This window comes from Salvia miltiorrhiza, chromosome 2, assembly GCF_028751815.1.
Source record: "Salvia miltiorrhiza cultivar Shanhuang (shh) chromosome 2, IMPLAD_Smil_shh, whole genome shotgun sequence".
NCBI classification, from domain to species: domain Eukaryota; kingdom Viridiplantae; phylum Streptophyta; class Magnoliopsida; order Lamiales; family Lamiaceae; genus Salvia; species Salvia miltiorrhiza.
The window spans coordinates 29,824,957-29,837,755 of NC_080388.1; the positions used below are offsets into that span (position 1 = coordinate 29,824,957).

The window sequence follows — 12,799 nt, forward strand, 5'->3', positions numbered from 1 at the left end:
TCCAAAATTTTCAATATTATAGAGATTTTAATTGAAGTCTTCAGTTATTTATGTGTGCTTGATTTAATTATTCACATTTCGAGCCTTAGTTTAAATTATTCTATGAGCACATGCTACCACTTGTCATCTATCATCATGTCTTCCCATGATCAGCATGCTTCCTCCCTCACCTTATATACGCCACCTACTCCTTGTCAAAATAAGCTGCTGCCATCATTATCATGATTTTTTTTCAACCCTTACCATCAACTACAGTGCACAAGCCATACAATTACAAATCTCACTCCAACAAATCAGATTTTTCTTCTATCTATAATCATTTTACTCATTCGTTGTGAAAGATCAAGCAACCAGAAGCTCAACTTTAGTTTTTCCTCCACTAAATATTTCGAGCAGGCCAAGTTTGTGGTGCACCAGATTAACGAACCAGCAACTTCGTTCTAAAGGTTTTACTTCTTTAAAACATTCAAATTATGTATTCTAGTTACAACTATTTTCCCTCAATCATTGCTTTCAAATCAAAACTCCAATTGGAGACCCAACACACACCATTGCAGACATACATGTAGAGGCGCATAACTCACATAATTGTTCATACATCCATCACACCAGATCAAAACAAAATGCATACACGTTATATTGATGTCAAGTTACTGGCATGATAAGTACAATCTGTGTATGTATACGTATATGAAGCATGACTGTTTTAAAAGAAAGAGGAAAGGAGTTTTGAGTTTTGGTTTTGCTTGTTGTGTTTGTGTGTCTGCTGATGAGTTGAGTTGAGGGTGGAAGGAGGCAGATGCGGTCGGCGGCGGCTCATCGCTGCTGTCCGTCTGGTGGTGGTGGTGATTGGCCACTGTCACTAGAGAGAGTGAGAGATGGGAGTCTCGGTCGGCGGCAGCCTCGCTGCTGCAGTCGCCGGAAGGCCGAGAGGAGAGGAGGCCGAACCTAGGGCTCCGACGGGCGGCTCCGGCTGCTGCTCGTCGGCGGGAGTCACAGAGAGAGTTTCGAGGGAGAGAAGAGGGCGGCGATGGTGGCGGCATGAAGCTGCTGCCGTCGGCCAAAGTTCAGCGGAGGGAGGCAGGGTACGGCGGTAGTGCCGCTGCTGCTCGGCCACGGCCGGAGGAGATTCGATGGAGTAGAGAGAGAGTTGGGAAATGGGGTGTCGGATCTGTTCAGCGAGAGGAAACGAGCGTCGGGTCTGTGGTGGACTCCGCTGCTTCGCCGGAGAGAGAGAGAGACCGCGTCGGCGGGTTTCGGCTGGAGATGAAGGGCACGATCGGCGACAGCCTGAGGGCTTTATTTACCACCGGAGTTTTGAGAGAGAGAGTCGGCGGACAGCGGCTACGTGCTACCTCCGTCTATGTGTCCTGGTGTGTGTAGAAAGCCGAGGGTGGCGCGGCTTGTCGCTGCTGCTCCTCCGGCGAGCTCCACGGTGGGCGGCGTGAACGGAGAAAGGAAGAAGGGGGAGGGGGAGCGTGCTGCTGCGCGCAGCTTTGTGTGTGTGAGTATATGCGTGTGTTTGTGTGTGTGAGGGTGTTAAATGATGGGCTAGGTTTGGGCTTGGGGTGTTGGGCCGAGGGTTGGGCCGGGTTATTTCTTTATGTTGGGCTGAATTTCTATTTTTAACTGGTTGGGCTGATTTTTATTTAGTAACTTGGGCTCAGTTTATTTAATTAAAACAGCTGGGCCTTGTTACTTGGATTGTGCAGATTTTTTTTAGTAAATGGACTATACTTATATTAATTAATTGAACTATTAAATAGTTTTATTTAAAGAATAATTTGCATAATAATAATATTATTATTATGTGCATATACGATTAAGCATGAGATGATTTGCATAATAATATTATATTATTATTATGTGCATATTTTAAGTAATTACTTACCATATGTTAAGTATGCATTTGCATCATGCAATAAAAGTATTTATGATTTAATTGGTTTTATTTATAAATCCAATTATTTAAGAAAATCGAGTATGGATATTGTTGGTGTCCTTAACTCAAGAATTTAGTTTTCAATTATTTATTTATTAAATTTTCAAAACCCGGCTAAGTGAATCATAGGATGATAAGCACTACACTATCACTTAATATTAGATTCAGGAGACCTATTAAGATTATAGATTTCTTGTAGGCTTTGTGGATCGTGAGGAGTAACACTGCTATACCGATTTAGAGTTAAGAATAAACGACAGGCATTGCCTAATCAGGTGGGCATTACTTTCATATATATCAAATGAGTTAAAATGTTACGTTCAAGCAAGTTATTTCATGACAAAATCTCTGAGTTAAAGTTATTTCAAGTATTGTCTTGCCATAAAATGTTTAAATTTTAGTATGATATCTATCTGCTTTGGCTTTGCCAATGATGCAATCGAATTCGGGTCCTGAGCAGTTGATAGCTATCCTGCCAGGGCTAGTGTACACCAGTGACCGTGAGTCATCTAGCGGGTTGGCCGGTCAAGTGACCGTGAGAGGTGGCCACCTCTCCGGCACAAAGTTCCAGATATGATAGATTACAAGAGAACTTAGTCTGCAGACAAACTTTAAGAATCACAAATGAACTTAGTAAGCTTGGGCCTTTTAGCGAAAAACTCCCTTGCTGTACTGTTTATGATGGCATGACAATTTACAGTTTTGAGCATGTATTTTTATACTTAGGCATACGTGCCCACTGAGTATTTTTATACTCAGCCCTGCATGTATTTCTAAATGTGCAGGTTGAGCAGCTGATGGAATGGAATGGTGTTGAGCAGGTGTTCCTTTGATCATTTCAAGAAATGTAACCTTGAGTATACATCTTCATATGTATATCTCACACGTTTTCCGCTGTAAAATACTTTGATTAGGATAGCTCTATGTTATGAAGTTGGGATACGTGTTATTGGGTAACCCACCTTAATCAGTTCTCATTTATGTATGTGTTTTATAAGTATCCAAATAATCATATATGATCCTAGCATTTTATCTATGAGTGACATCTCCATATACTTTAATGTTAAGTAATTGTCCATTTCCATTTCTTATTGTTCACCCTAAGTCATAACCCCGGTTAACCCGTCATTGGGATAGTGGGCTGTGACATTACGACATCAAAGACATGGAATGCTTTGGATGTAGAAAGAAAGGGTACTTTCGACATGAATGCCCTGATCTTACTCAAGCTGAGCGCAGAGAACTGAGAGCTAAGAAAGAACGCAGCTTTTCGAAGAAGAAAGCGATGGTTGCTGACGATGCTGATTCTTTCAAAGACACATCAGAATCATCCGACTTCGACAGTTCCAGCTCAGACGATGAGAGCCGAGCCCTGATGGCCAATGAATCAGAAAGTGTGGCTGACAACAGCTACGACAATGAAATGAATGGCTCAGAGGTAATCTCTCACTCGAAAACTCCTTATACTGATAACTTCCTGATGCTTTCAGGAGACCACTCAAAATCTGGAGATGGCTCATCCTATGAAACTGACGAGGTTGATCAGCTCATGACTGATCACTGTCAGTTGAGGAAAATGTTCGAAGATCTCCTCAAGCAGAATCAGAAATTGGACAAGGAGATCAATGATGAACGAGCTAAGAATCAGACAATCATCTACTTTCCGGATGAAACTTGTCTTGATCAGCTAATCATGGAGAACAGCCGACTGGAGGAAAAGCTCAGAAACTCCAACTCAGAATGTGAGAGAGCATCTCATGAGATCAAGAGGCTCAATCACAAGCTGGAAGAAACAGTCAAGAACTGCATGATGCAGTCACCCATGATGAGCAACTTTCCATCGAAAGGTCTTGTTAAAAGCATTGGAGGAAAGGTTGCAGCTGACAAAGGAAAGAAGATCATGATCATTTCAAATGATGATCCTTCTGAAATCACAACATCAGAAGAATCTAGAGATCATGATATGGATGAAGTTCGCAAGCGCAGACTGATGGCTAGATCAAATGTTCCACCTCCACGGAGCTATAGACGAGCAAAGGAGGCCCCCAATCAGATCACCCTACTGTGAAGACTGGAAAGCAGATTTCAGTCAAAGATCGGGGAAGGAACATCAGGAGTCAAAACGAATCTTCCTCACCAATCCAGGGGGAAGAAAGGACACATCAGTCAGAAACTGACATTAGTTTAGTTTCAGAAGAAACAACATCCATGGAGACCAAGCAATGTTGAGTCCAGACGAGCCAAGCGACATCCACGACAACAACCACCTGGACATCAGTCAAGTCTCCATTAGTCTACAAAGACTCGAGTATCTCAAGGAAGATACTTCGCCGAGCAAAGAAGACCTCAACCACTCATCAGACAGAATTGCTACAAGAGTGAGGCCTTCAAAGGAATTTCTCAACAGAAGAATGCTCATGTACCAACTGAAGCGCCAACAACGTCAATCAGACAATCAACAAAGCGCAAGAGATCAGCCAGACCAATTCTGAAGCAGATTTTGGTTCCAAAGGGAACTCGAACTAACATCGAAGGACCCAAAGCTTGATTGGGTGCCTGAAGCTACTCTTCCTTGCAGGTCAATGTCAAAAAACACAAAAAGAAGGAAGAGGTCAAAGCTTCAATCAGAACGTGGTATCTGGATAGTGGCTACTCGAAGCACATGACGGGCTATAAAGAATATCTGTCTCAGTATGTTGAGAAAGCTGGATCCAAAGTTGCATTCGGAGACAACTCAATTGGAGAAACAAAAGGCTATGGTGTGCTCAACATGGGTAACGCCAGTATCAGTAATGTTAGCTTTGTTTCTGGTCTTAAACATAACTTGTTGTCTGTGAGTCAATTTTGTGACAGCGGTTTCACAGTGAAAATCAAGAAAGATGAATTCACTGTTAGAAACAATCAAAAGAAGGTGGTTCTGAAAGGATTCAGACAAAGGAGTCTCTACGTCGTTTCTTGGGAAGACAGCCCTCCAGAAACATGCCTCATCAGCAAGAGCAGCTCGGAGCTCAACTGGCTGTGGCACAAGAGACTCAACCATCTCAACTTCAAGACGATCAACAAACTTGCTAAACATCAACTGGTAGAAGGTCTTCCTTCTATTGTGTTTCAGAAGAAGCAAGAATGTAAAGCATGCCAAAGAGGAAAGCAGACACGGATGTCATTCAAGTCAAAGTCAGGACACTCCTCTGAAAGGATTCTGCATCTACTTCACATGGTTCTGTTTGGCCCGATCACTCCAAAGAGCTACAATGGTAGGAAGTACACCTTAGTAGTTGTGGATGATTATTCACGATATACTTGGATTATCTTTCTCTTCAAAAAGAAAGAGACGTTGGAGGAACTGCCAAAGCTGCTGAGAAGACTGAGCGTTGAAAAGGAAGTTCCTATCTATTGCGACAGCTCCAGTGCTATTGCAATCTCCCAGAATCCAGTTCATCACACAAGAGTGAAACATATTGCTATTCTACATCACTTTATCCGTGATCATGTCGAAAAGAAGAATATCTCTGTGGAATGGATTCCCACTGCTGTTCAGTGAGCGGACCTGCTGACCAAGGCTCTTCCAGAAGAGAGGTTCATTGATCTATGTGGAAAGATCGGCCTCATCAACCCTGAAGAGTGGTGCTGTGTTTGAAGACTTTCTCAAAACAGTCATGATTGACTGATGGTCACCAACTGCTGATTCTACGAAGTGAAAAGCAATGAAGTCTGATCGCTCATCTGAAGAAGAAGACATCCTGATGAATCAACCAGGATCAAGTGGTATCAACTGACTACAATGTTCAGTTGATCAGTAAGTATTTTAAAAGCTTACTTTTAAAATCAGTTATTTCAGTTTAGAGTTTTGTGTTTTTAGTTCAAAAACTTTTCTCTAACTGATCAGTTTCTTTCAAAAACTTTAACTGATTGTTGAAAAATGGAATATCAGAGAAGGACAAAAATCTTTAAAAAGAGGAAATCTGTTTTGATTGAACTTGTCCTGATCTTTTACCAAAAATCTTTCCAACCTTTTTGCCTCTGCAATAAAATTTCTTGAGAAGCTCATTGACATGACAGAATGCAATGATGCCTTTCAACTTTTTGAAGACGCAGTCCCTCGCAGTGACGACGGACGTGAACTATTTTCGAAAAACTTTTCATCTTCTCTCATGGTTCACATCTTGTCTATTTATACCATGTTGTCTTCTCAATTTTTTCTGCATCAACTAACAACACTCCACAGCCTTCACTGTGAGAAAAATTTTCAATATTTCTAAAGTTGCAGAGAAAAATTGTTCCGACGAAATGAGAAATCTATGACTGCAAAGTCATGGAGTGGAAGAATGACGCTCACATACCTGGTCTTCATCGGACCCTTCAACTGGATTTCAGCGTCTCACCGACGTCAAAGTTTGCTCTACCCTCACTTGTATCCAGCGAAGCGAGTGTCTTCCATCCTCATGCCCGGCACATCGGCTTGAAGTACCTGTCTGAAGAAGACAGACTTCACCTGGTTCTCAGGAAAGCCTCTCGCCTTTTGGTGAAGCTTCGATGTGATGCAACAGCAATGAGCAGGAGCTCACTGCCATCCGGCGCAATATCGACAGTGCTAGTCCTCACGACTACCACTGATTCGATTTTTCATCTTCACCTCCTTCCCCCATGTATGACGAGGCGCGCTTTGATATACTTCTTTCATCAAAGCCTCGCCATGCATTTCCTTCACTTCTTCTCCCCACTTCTCGCACTCCTATAATTCTTCTCTTCTCGTCTGTCTATTCGCCCTCCGGATTGTATGCATAGCTGCATCTCATGTTTATCTCTAACATGCTATGCATACTTTCCTTTCCTTCACCCTGCTCTTCTTCATCTCTCAGTCTCCATCGTTTCTCTGTCTCTCTTCTCATCTCCACTGGCGTCATCTTTCTTCTCCATCTCGGGATCAATCCTCCATTTCCAAGCTCTCCCACGAATGCTTGGGAATCAGAGTTGAAGTCTCATCCGATCATAGCCTCCATCGTCAGCTCTCTTTTTGATGTTGCCAAAAAGGGGGAAAGTCAGAAGTCAGAGAGAAACCTTACTTGCCCTAAGGTTACTCCTGTCCTCTAGCTCTTGACTGATGATGGGACAGCAAAGGATTACCAGAAGTTGTAAGGACAATGTTCCAGTAAAGACCTCAAATCAACGGAACACAAGTGAGAGTGGAACAAGCTCATGAACATGAAGACACGAAGACAGAAGATGAAGATCAAGAAGTTCAAGGCGCAGCCAAGCAGACTGCTGGAGTCCATGGGTTTCCCATGATGTTTTTGTTTTTCTTTTTACTCCAATGTAAGTCTTGCTCTGTACCTCGACTGATGACTTATCAGTCTTTATTAATGAAAAGAACTTCTTTTTTATCTCAACCTGAAGACAATGACTCTTTGTCCAGGCTCTGATTATGGTTTTTCTGTCTTCTCCTTGTTCTGTTTTAGAACCATTTTCGTTCTTAACTCTAAGTACAAGTTTTTAGGTTCTATTGTTAAGGGGGAACTGTTTTCACCCCATGTTTAGAACTTGTACTGTGAGTTCAGTCTTTTTGCTGTCTAGAACTGCTGTGTGGTTTTGGCATCATCAAAAAGGAGGAAATTGTTGGGAACCTTGTTGAATATCCTAACCCTTGTTTTGATGATACCAAAAATCATAGGACTTAATTGTAATAGACTAGAATTGTTTAGAACTCAAGTGTTAGAGTTCGTTTCTAGTTTAGTGTGCAGTGTCGAAGACTGAAGACTGAAGACTGAAGAACGAAGGACTGAAGACTGAAGACTGCAGATCCCAACTGAAGTATCAGTTGAAGAATCAGTTGAAGACTGATTACTTAATGCGCGCAAAGGACTGATACTAAAGTCAAATATCAGTTGAATATTCCTCCTCGGACTGATCTTCCAACGTTCAGAGGAAGTCACGTACTCACAAAGTACAGTCGCATTAAATGCAGAGATCTCAGGATCTTATCTCTGCAGAGGTCATTCCTATCTGGTGGTTACTTTTCAGAGACGTCACATCTCCTGTCCATCAAAGAGAGCCGTTTCCACCCAGACAAGGAACCTCGAAGATTGAAGCCTCAGCCCAAATTCGAATTGCTCTCCAACGGAAGAAATCTTGAGGATGATTTACGCCAACGGATCTATTCAAGAGTTCTCCTACAAATAGCGCTCGAGGATCACTTCAACCTTCACCGATTCAACAACATAAGCTGAAGCTCTGCCGAAATTGATACTCAGCCTTAAGCTTAAACTCCTCATAGCTTGAATCGAAGAAGAGAATTCCAAAGCCAAAATCAGTCACTGCTGATTACATACATTCTCTTAGACCCTAGGCATATATCTGTTTACCCAGAAGCCAAAGGTCAAACTTGCTTCAAAGAACTTGTTCTTTGTAAGTATAGTTGGCACTCGTTCAAACCTCCCCTCCATAAGAGTGTTTTGAGTGATTCGGAGGTCAGAAGGGTTTTCTGACTCTGAGAGTCTTAGCACGGGTTGTTTTAAGCAAGGGAAATCCTACGCGAGTGAAGCGCGGGTACTGGAGAAGGGTTTTCTTCAGTGTACGGTTGTGTGCACCCGACAAGCACACGGTTCGATTTGCAGTGCACCTGTTAAGCACTTGCGGAGTGGATTGTTGGTCTGATTAACCAACCGTGGATGTAGGAAAGGGTTTTTCCGAACCACGTAAAAGTCTCTGTGTTGTTTACAGCTTTCAGTTTTACATTCTTACTTGTGTTATTTCAATTGATAAAACTGAAAACTGACTAACTGCAAAGAGAAACCATAACCAACATCTTGCTCCACCGAGGCTATTTCGAAACTAAGTTTAATTTCCGCTGCGTATGATATCAGTCTGACTGATCTATCTTTCGATAGTCAGGAAGAGTGTTATCATCTCTGTTTTAGCAAACACGACTGAAGCCCTTACTTGCATCAGTTAAGTTCCAGCAACTTAACTGATAACTCTTTACTGAAGAGCTTTCAGTATCAGTCGTCAACCCTGTTTGGTCAAAACTGATTTCATTAAAACAGGCGTCTTTGTTTGCATGAAAAGTTTCGTTTTGATCTCTGACTAAGATCCCTCTGATTGAGGTCGGTTGATTAATTTGAAAATAGCCTATAGGTGTATTCCCCCCCCCCATACACCTATTCGAGACCCTCAGGACCTAACAACATGTCATAGCTCTACTTTGATTTCCAAATTTAGTTCTGGTGCTTCACATTTTCTATTGATGGAAAGCTGTTTTAATGGCTAGTCTTTGGTAATTTTGGATTGTATAATGTTTTGGGTGCTTAATAGTATCACAAATATAATGGATAGTTTTGAAGGCGAGCTTCAACTTATAGATTTGAAGTCCTACATATCTATCTATTATACTAAAGGAAAGTAGTCTTCGGTAAATTTTTCCTGCCAAAAACTTTTTCCCATGCATTTTTTTTTTGGCATCTGAAAAGTTTCTCTCATTTTCGAAGCAATCTAGATATCTGAAAAAGTTTATCTCATTTTAAGATATAAATAATTTCACATCTGACATGATATTTGAATTAGTTGATTTTTTTGAAATTTGAAAAGTCTCATTTTGGCTTTGCATCTTGAGTTTTTTTTGTTATTCTAAAAAATCTCCCATTTTGATTGGTATATTGTGATTCTTGGTTGGCTCTTTGTATGATTTTGTGGCAGGTTTGTGGTGGATTAAATGAGTTGTACGTTGAGCTGAAGAGACTTGTGAATTCACAAGAAAAGTTGTACCATATGGCTAGCTAGTTGCATATTTAATATGTTTAGTATTTTTGTAAGGCATAATAGTATAGATAGAACAGTTGTTGAATTTTGACTATATTCAAATCTTGTATGAATTCTTTTTTATGATAATAATATAAAATTAAATATTTTGGATGATATATAATATTATTATTGTTGGTTTTATCATTTATATTGTTATGTATAAATTAATAGATAACGGAGAAATAGAAATCTAATTACGGTCAAAAACGTTATACATAACGGATTACCAAACGTTATTAATATAAAAAAACCGTTATGTATAGGTGTGTACATAACAGTGAATATTAAACTTTCATGACGGTTTGAAACGTTATGTATAATACTATAGATAACGGATATAATCCGTTACGTATATATAAACAATCGTTATGTATAATAGAATAGATAACGGATATAATACTATAGATAACGAATATAATCCGTTATGTATAATACTATAGATAACGGATATAATCCGTTACGTATATATAAACAATCGTTATGTATAATAGAATAGATAACGGATATAATACTATAGATAACGGATATAATCCGTTATGTATAATAGAATAGATAACGCTTAAATCTCCGTTATGTATGAAATCCACATACATTACACCATTATATATTACGGATTTTTTCTCACATAGATAACGGATAAAATCCGTTATCTATGAGCGAATCTGGCGTAGTGGTATTTGAAAAGTTTCACAAGCTTTGAAATCTAAATACGTATATTGGAGACTCTTCACTGTCTCTATATAGAATGCCAATAATTCAAGCTTTTTATTTGAGCCGGAAAATCTTCGTGAAAAGTTTGATTGAAAAAAAAATCATAATGCTCGATACAATCAATAATGTCAAGGTCAAGATTCAAGACAAGGAAGGAATCCCTCCAAGTAAACATCGTCTGATTTTTGCTGGAGAGTAGCTTGAAGATGGACAAATTCTTGCTGATTAAACATTCAGAAAGAATCTACCTTGCATTTAGTTATGAGGCTTAAGGGTGGAATTATCAAGCCGTCTCTTATGGCTTTGGCTAGGAAAGATACCAGAACAAGATGATTTGCCACAAATGTTATGCTCGCTTGCTGTCAACTCCAGGAAGAACAAATGTGGACACAAAAACCAAAGAAAAAGATCAAATAGATTGTCAGGTGGATTATTTTGTTGTTGTTTAGTTTTGGTAGATGGATGACTTTTAACAATATAGGCAACGTTTTGCTAATATATGTTTCAGATTTTTGATGATGTAACTAAACAAAAACTCAAGTTTTTCATTTTCATTTTTGTATGTCTGGCAACAGTACTTCCAACACAATCCCCAACTTATATAGTTACATTGCAATCGATTTAAAAAAAAAAATGAATTTGTTAGCTTACCATTTATTCATGAAGACTTGACAATCAACATTTATTTAAATTTTTCAAAAAAGACTCATATGTCTCTGTTGCACGTTTGAATTTTTTCTTGTTTTATTTGATTGATGCATTTGATTTTAGTTTTAAAACCTTTCTTTCCCTTCTGCTGCTTCTGGAACTAATGTAGAGATTAAAAATTAGAGGGAAGAAGATTGAATGACAACAAATGTTTGAACGAAAATGAAAAATATACTATTACAACTAATATAAATAAAGAAAATAGGATTTAGACGAAATTTGAATAGATTTTAATTTGATATAAAAAATTATAAAATTAATTTGAAAAGAATATAAGTAGCGTGTTTTGCATCTTGTTTTCTGGTGCCCATATGGAAGAAACTCCAAGATTAGGCTTGCTTGGCTTGGAGCAATTTCAGGATGGGTGACCCCCTGAGAAGTTTCTCGGGGAGCGTGCGAGTGAGGATAAAACACGCTAGAAAAAACTCGTGTTGATCTGTAGGGACAATCGTCAAGTCTGGAGCCGGGCTGTTACAAAAGAAGTGAGCCTATTAGAGTGGGACGGTAAGAATATATAATATGCATATCAAATTAAAGATCACGCACGATAAGAGTTTTAATTTGATATATTTTACATGAATATTTGATTTAAAATTTTAAAATTATATTTATTTAAAGATTAAAATTTTAATAAATTCTCTCTTATCTCTTTATCTTTTTTTTTAATAAATCTATTTTAAATTATTTTTTAGTTTTTTCAATTTTAACTTAGTTTTCTTTTTCATAATGTCAATTTTTATTATTGTGAAGTCTTCTTTATTTTTATTTATTCAATATTCGGTTAAATATATTAATTTTTTTTATTATTAATTTATTAATATAAAAATTAAATTAATATCAATTTTATATAAATTAAAAAATATTTCACGTGCAATAGGCAAGTGCTAATTTAAATAATAGCGAAAGCTAAGTGGGAAACTAATCTCTAAAAGCTAGAAACACTTGGGATATTCAATCGAGTATTAATATTAGTGCTCGTATGTCCCCTTGGGATGGCCTAGTGGTTGGGGTGGTTGCCTGTTGTCCAAGAGGTCACAGGTTCGAGTACTCTCGGCCACAATAACCACTAGGTGGGGTGTGTGTGTGGTTTGTATTATTTATAATGTAATTTCATCAAAAAAAAAATATATTAGTGCTCGTATATAGAGTGGATTTTTAAAATGGCCACTTTCATATTGTAAAGATAAAAAATGTCCACTAAAATAAAAAACATAAAAAATGTCCACTGTTACCAAAATACCCTTCACATTAAAAATTAAAAAAATGTCCACTTTACATCACCCCTTTAAAAAATCCCGCAATTCACAACCAGTGTGAATTCACAACCAAAAAATTTTGGTTGTGAATTCACACTGGTTGTGAATTGAGAATTCACAACCAGAATTTTTTGTTTGTGAATTCACAACCAGAATTTTTTGTTTGTGAATTCACAACTAGCCGAATTCACAGTCAAAATTTAATTCACAACCAATTGAATTCACAACTAAAATTTTTTGGTTGTGAATTCACAACAAACGAATTCACAACCAAAATTTAATTCACAACCAGATTTATGTTGGTTGTGAATTCACAATCAGTCGAATTCACAACTTGAATTTAATTCACAACTAGAATTTATTTTGGTTGTGAATTCAAGTAGTTGTG

General features: G+C 38.5%; 1 long non-coding RNA gene across 1 annotated transcript; it reads left to right on the forward strand.

The window, feature by feature from the left end:
- Window positions 1–305: 305 nt before the first annotated feature.
- LOC131013254 (uncharacterized) lies at window positions 306–3,026 on the forward strand. The gene is made up of 3 exons (XR_009097608.1): window positions 306–446; window positions 2,142–2,217; window positions 2,728–3,026. It is a non-coding gene; the product is annotated as an uncharacterized LOC131013254 (long non-coding RNA).
- The last annotated feature ends 9,773 nt before the right edge of the window (window positions 3,027–12,799 follow it).